At 36.1% G+C, this 6,136-nt stretch overlaps 1 long non-coding RNA gene across 1 annotated transcript; it reads right to left on the bottom strand.

Moving 5' to 3' along the window:
• Positions 1-2,985: 2,985 nt before the first annotated feature.
• On the bottom strand, positions 2,986-5,110 carry LOC128816646 (uncharacterized). Its single transcript, XR_008439978.1, has 2 exons — positions 4,885-5,110; positions 2,986-3,583 (listed from the first exon to the last, which is right to left on the bottom strand). It is a non-coding gene; the product is annotated as an uncharacterized LOC128816646 (long non-coding RNA).
• Positions 5,111-6,136: the final 1,026 nt, after the last annotated feature.

The following is a 6,136-nucleotide window of genomic DNA, read 5'->3' as shown; positions in this document are numbered from 1 at the left end:
AAAAATTAATCATGGTCTAATTTTTGTTGAGCATTTGCAACAATGAAGACTTTTTTTTTTTTTAAGATTCAAGGGTTTTGAAGATTCAAATTTTTTGAAAGGATATTGTTGGTGTCTGATATATGAAACCAAGACTTATTATTAAAGTAAGAATCTAAAATCAAATCAGAAAATGCAATAAAAAAGCTCCCAGTGAAATGCTTTTTACAGGGACTTTATATTTTCTTTAATACAATGCTAATCCTATTACTTCAAGAGAAAAATATTGGGAAAAAATGTGGAAACTGCATCTGCCTAAAAGGACCATGCACTGGCACAGACAAGGCAAATCCCCTTGAGAGTCACCAGTGTGCCAGGACACTGCGCTAAATGTAAATTACAGTAACTTTTTAAAATGTGCTTGTTGGGAAAATAATCTGTAAGCCTTCCTCTAATTTACTGACTTCAAGAACTGCAAAGATGTTTAAAATATGCATGAATAGCAAAAATTATCTTCAGGTCATTATAAAAATTTGTGTTGAAAGCAATTTAAGTTGTTCATTATGTGCAGCTATAATCTTTGATTTGCTATGACACTGCAGGGATTTATGCCCATGTTGAATGTTACACATTTTTCTAATATAATTTAAATCACATCTAACTGAGTATAATGCATGCAATTTTATAAAGATTGGAGACCTACTGTGCTGTTTGAACGGCCTAACCCTAACAGTGTATCCACATCACTAAAATGAAACATGCCTGTATGATGTGGGGTATGTACACCTGAATTCTGCATGCGAGTTTGTCACTGATTTTCCTCTTGACCTTGGGCAACTCACTAAAAATGTCTACTGGCCCACTGCCAGGCAAACTTGATTCCTGTGGGACTTAGTAAACTTGTGAAATGATTAGGCCTTCAATGTTGTGTCCATGCATTCATTTACATATTTGGATCCTCAAAGGAAAGATTACCTTGTATGCAAAGGTGTCTTTGACAAATCTGTAAGATAATTTTATCAGATACTCTTTTCCTTCAACTCATCCTAAGCAACAAAAGGCAGAGAAAAACAACTTCCTTCAGCAACAGGCCCTAATTGTTTATTGAATCATCTTGACAGACCAAGTTTCCCCTGGCAGCTGTTTTCTGCAGCACTGGCCCCTTATCCATGCTGAGAACAGCTGTGGAACTGTTGCATGGAAAAAGAGCAGGAGAATTATCTTTGGGACCTTTCACTTTAGGACATAGTTCTGTTTGCAATTTTAAAGTCCTGGAGCTTACGTACATACAGATGCCATATCAAAATGAACAACCAACCATCCTGCAGGGCAAAGCACAGAGCAGACAGGAAATGCCTTAAGGTAACCTCGGCAACCTTAATTTTCTCCATTTGTGCGGGCTTTATTTTGTCATCACACGGTAATGATTCTCCTTCGGCAGACTTCTCTGCCAGATGTTTAGAGCAGCACCAGCAACCACCAAGTTTATGGTATCAAGGTGGTCTGTGCCAGAAAAAAATAACCAAAAAGCAATGGTAAAACCCACATGGAAATTTGCTAAACTTTCAGCTCAAACAAAACCCCTGCAATTCCTACATATTCAGTTTTCTCTTGTACAAAAAGTGGGAAAAACTGAGGGAAAGGAAGCACAAAAAACTGCATGTAAAGTCCATCTTATATAGAAATTATTCTTCAGGGATGCTGATGAGAGTTTATCCAATTCTTTAGCACATCTAAAACCAGATATGTTGCTAGAAGATCCATTGAGATCACTACCAAGCTCTGTTTCTCAAGGTTTCCTAGCCATCAAATTTATTTTTCAAAGAAATTTTTGTTTACATAAATGGGAAAAAAAACTCATTCTATTAAAATTATTTTCAATACACTATAAAATATTGTTCAACATAAAACATTTTCAAAGATCAAATTTCTTAGAAATTCTCTTTTGGGAGAAGCTTTCCCTGGAACTCTCACAAATGTGAAGGCAAAAGAGGAACAGTAACTGTTACACTGCTTCTATAGTGGCTGTTTATAGCACACACAGTTGCTGATTTTGTAATTTTATAGAGAGACCCCAGCTGGAAATGCAGTAAGATTGTTATTTCCACCCCCACTGGATTAGCTATGCTAGGATTTTGTGTTGTACTAAAACCATAAATAATAATCCTCTCATTTTTAGCTAGTAATCAGACTAAGAAGAGCTTCTAGGACAATTGAGGAATATCTACATTAACATTTATGAAATATTAGATAGGAAAGATCCAATTGGCTATTTCTTTATCCAGTATAAATACTTCCCCATTATATTACAACAGTGAAGATGGTACAGAGTTAAAAAACAGATTACTCATACTGCTTAAATTGCAGCATTTACTGCATGCTGACTGAGTAATCAAATGCCCTGTTATTTACTCGTGAATACAAGGGCTCTACATGTGTCAGGTTCACTATTTTTCAGTTATAGGTGGGCCAAAATTCTAAAGCAGAAATCAGTGTTTATCTCAAAAGGCAGGTGGAGGCTGTGATCTATTACTGTTAAAGTAAGCAAAAGTAATTAAAAAATGAGTCTAGGAGAAAGAAAGTGTAAAAGTACACAAGCAACAATACTAAGCAAAAATGAAAAGATGAAGTAATAATAAATCAGCATGAAATAATTTAAGAACCTTCCAAGCTGATGTGCAGCTACTGCAACATCTGGAAAATTCCTCTGAAAAACAAGGCAAGCAGATCATGGGCATTCATTAATAATCTCTCATTTTTCTTCTGGTGTCACTTATCTCCTGCAACAGATCTCCTTAAAATTTAGTATGTTAGCCTTAAAACAAAAATCAGGTTATTAATCAGAGTTTGAAAAGTGTTAATGACAATCCCTTTTTCTTATTTTTTCTTCCATTTCAGCAGGATCCATAGGCTTTTGTACCCAAGGGCTCATATAATCTTGCTGCTTTGAAATAAGAATTTTAGTGTGGAGTTTAAAGTCAGCTGAAAACATCAGTCCAGTCCAAAGATATTCCATCCATGTAATAAAAGCAATAGAACAGGGGCTGCAGGTTTGTGGTGCTGGTTTCTAAGTTTTCCAGTAACACAGGGAGGACGAAGGTCTTTCTCAACTCTCTGCTTCTACTTTTTCTCTGTTGGTATTATGCTATGGCTGACATGAGAGGCTGATATGAGGGGCTCACAGATGGGAAGGGAGTGGAAAAAGCCTCTTTTCTTGTCAAGTTTCCCTAGGGTGAGTCTCAGTGCTCACAGTGTTTCCCCTGCCCTAGTCTCAGGAGAGAGGCTGTTGCAGATGCCCACAGACCACCTTTTCTCCTCATGCTTGGCTCTCCTGCCGCTACTTCTGGTACTTCTTGTTAAGAGGAAAGAAGTGCTAGAGGAGTGGCACTAAAAACAAAAAAAATCAAGCAGCCATCAGATTGTACCCAAAGCCACCTGAAAGCTCAGCTACCCTACATCTGAGGTCTGCTCAGGAATATGCAGAGTTTTGGCTCCAGCTGACTTAATCCACGTCCAGGAGTAGGATGAGGTTGGGGAAAGTTGAGCATCTTCTACTCCCCCCATCAGCTCTTCTTCCAGGCACAGGCGAGCAGCAGAGGACCTCCTAAGGCAATGTGAAAAACAACGTGCATTTGGGACAAAGGCACAACCAAGGCATGTTGTAACCAAAAGGTTTAAATCAGAGATTCATTTCAGTAGTTCTGTTCAGCAGATCAGAAACTTGCAAGAATCTTTACAATTTTTATTTGGACAATTTTTTTTTTTTCTGAAATATTCACTGAAATAAAAAGTGTAAGGTATTTAATTGTATTTTCAGTTCAGAATAAAGTATTATTGGAAAGGAAGAAGGCATGCCAGGAGAACGAACAGTTTGGTGGTTAAGGTGGCTCATCTGCTTTGTGGGATGATAAAGTCCAGATCCCACTTGAAATTAGGGAATGTGATTTTCTTGCTATTAATTTAATTGTTTTCTTATTCATGCCTGGAGCAAATTTAAATTCACACTTGGGTGGTCAAAATTCACTTCATGTTCTCGCAAATGCTCTGAATTATTTATAGTGCATAGTTTTAGTAAAAAACACTAGGAATAAAAGCTGGTTTGGGGGCGATAATCAACATTTATATTAGCTAGCCAACTCTGGACTTGACCTGCTTGGAAATAGATCAATTCAAAATCATGAGAGATTATTTCCTAAAAATTACTAATTCTGCCTACATTTTTCTAGAGCTGTAAGGGTTTGAATAATATTCACCAGATACCAAATTGCAAAGAAGAACATGGGAAAGCGAGTTACACTCACCATCAAATTTACATCCATATGCATAACCAGCATTTGTGTTTCTGCATTCTTCTCATTTCCCCATGAGAATGCAGTAATCCTAGTATTCCCATTCAGGTAAACACATTTTTTCTTTCGTTATTGTGAAAACAGCATCAGGATTTGGCCCATGGGGAAATAAAACTGTAGCAATAATTTAGATATGTTGTGCATTATATTATTAATGTATTTTGATAAATGGTTTTGATAGAGCTTCCATCTCTCCTGCTCTTTCAGCTTCTTTATCTGAGCTTGTACTCTAGGTCAGCAGTTGAAGTCATCAAAATTTTGCAGTCTCCATTATCCTTGGTGTTGCATTTGCTTCTTGTTATTTTCATACCTCTTAAATTTCTTAAAGGCTTGTCCAAATTTCAATTAAAGCTTAATGGTAATATAAGGCACTTTTATTTATTTACAAGTAACATACTGGAGTACTGCTTGTAAAAATAAGGTGATTTTCAGTGATATGATATACCTATCTCAGCATTTTTCAGAACAGCTTTGCTACAAATCCTCCCTAAAATCAGCTAGGATTTTAAATTAACACAATGGCTTGAAGGCAGGAATTGAAAGAGCCAGCACTCACCTCCATTTCCACAAGCCCCACTGGCAACACCAGGAATTAAATGCCAGTGGTGACCCAGCGAGATCATCTCTGTGAGCAGCTCACTAAATACCTGCCTGTGCACACTGCAAAAATGCACTCTGATCTGTGGGAAACTCTGTGAGCTCATCCCTGGGGCTCTTTGTCTCGGCTAATTTTACGTGGGCTTCCCGGTGCCTAACATCAGTTCATTTATCTCACCATCTCTAGCCTTGTATCTGGAAAAAAAAACCCTTTAATTCAAAATAATTTTAATTCAAAACCCTTTTAATTCAAAACCAAGTTTGGCATAACTTTGGCTAGAGCTGATGTATTCAAGGAGATTTAGAATGTTTATTTTCAGTTTGTAGAACATACTGAAGCCCATTTATACACAGTTAACTGGAACTTTATAGCAATTTTGGAAATAAAGTCTTCATGGATAGGAACCTACAGAATCTAATGTTTACAATTTTCTATGATATCTTTTATGCAAGGATCTCAAAGCCATTTCTAATATTAAATGTTCTTTAACACCCACATGCTATTTCCATGTGCTATTTCCACTTTAAGGAAACAGTGACACACAAAGAGGTTTAGTAATTTGGCAAAAAGGGGCATGTAAGCCAGACATCCTGGACTCATGCCTTAGTCACAGAACAATTCTATTAGGATTAGTTATTCAGCCTGAACTGTTAAAAGTATCTAACTAACGGGATTATAAAATGAGAGACTTAGTATTCTAGTAAGATCTGTAATATTGGCTATAGTTTCTAATACTTGGAAAAGTGTCTGGATTGTGATACCATATGAAGGAGATCACCCACCAATTATTTGCCATTCACAAAAAAAAAAAAAAAAAAAAATTAGTTTTTTGTAAATAGTGAACAGATGAACAGTAACTAAAAATAAAAATCACAAATGCTAATCACCAGGGAACCAGAAGAGGTCAGTGAACCCACCTCCCAAAATTTAAGCTGTCACAACAATGTATTTTTTAAAAGATAAGTTGAATTTTCAAATATGCACATGCCAGATAAATAAATATTAATACAAAACTATGTATCATGAGGGATTTATAATAATAAATTAGAGATTTAGAGCAATGATGCACATGTAAGTTTAGTAATTGGGTGAATAGAAAGTTCACTCAAAACCTAGAATATTATTTCAGAAAACAACAAATGGGAAATCCATTCTATAAAATATGAAAGGTTTTCTCATGTAAATTCAGAGTCTGATTTTCAAAGATTTG

The sequence above is a fragment of the Vidua macroura genome, chromosome 1, assembly GCF_024509145.1.
Source record: "Vidua macroura isolate BioBank_ID:100142 chromosome 1, ASM2450914v1, whole genome shotgun sequence".
NCBI classification, from domain to species: domain Eukaryota; kingdom Metazoa; phylum Chordata; class Aves; order Passeriformes; family Viduidae; genus Vidua; species Vidua macroura.
This window is presented reverse-complemented; position numbering and strand designations above follow the sequence as displayed.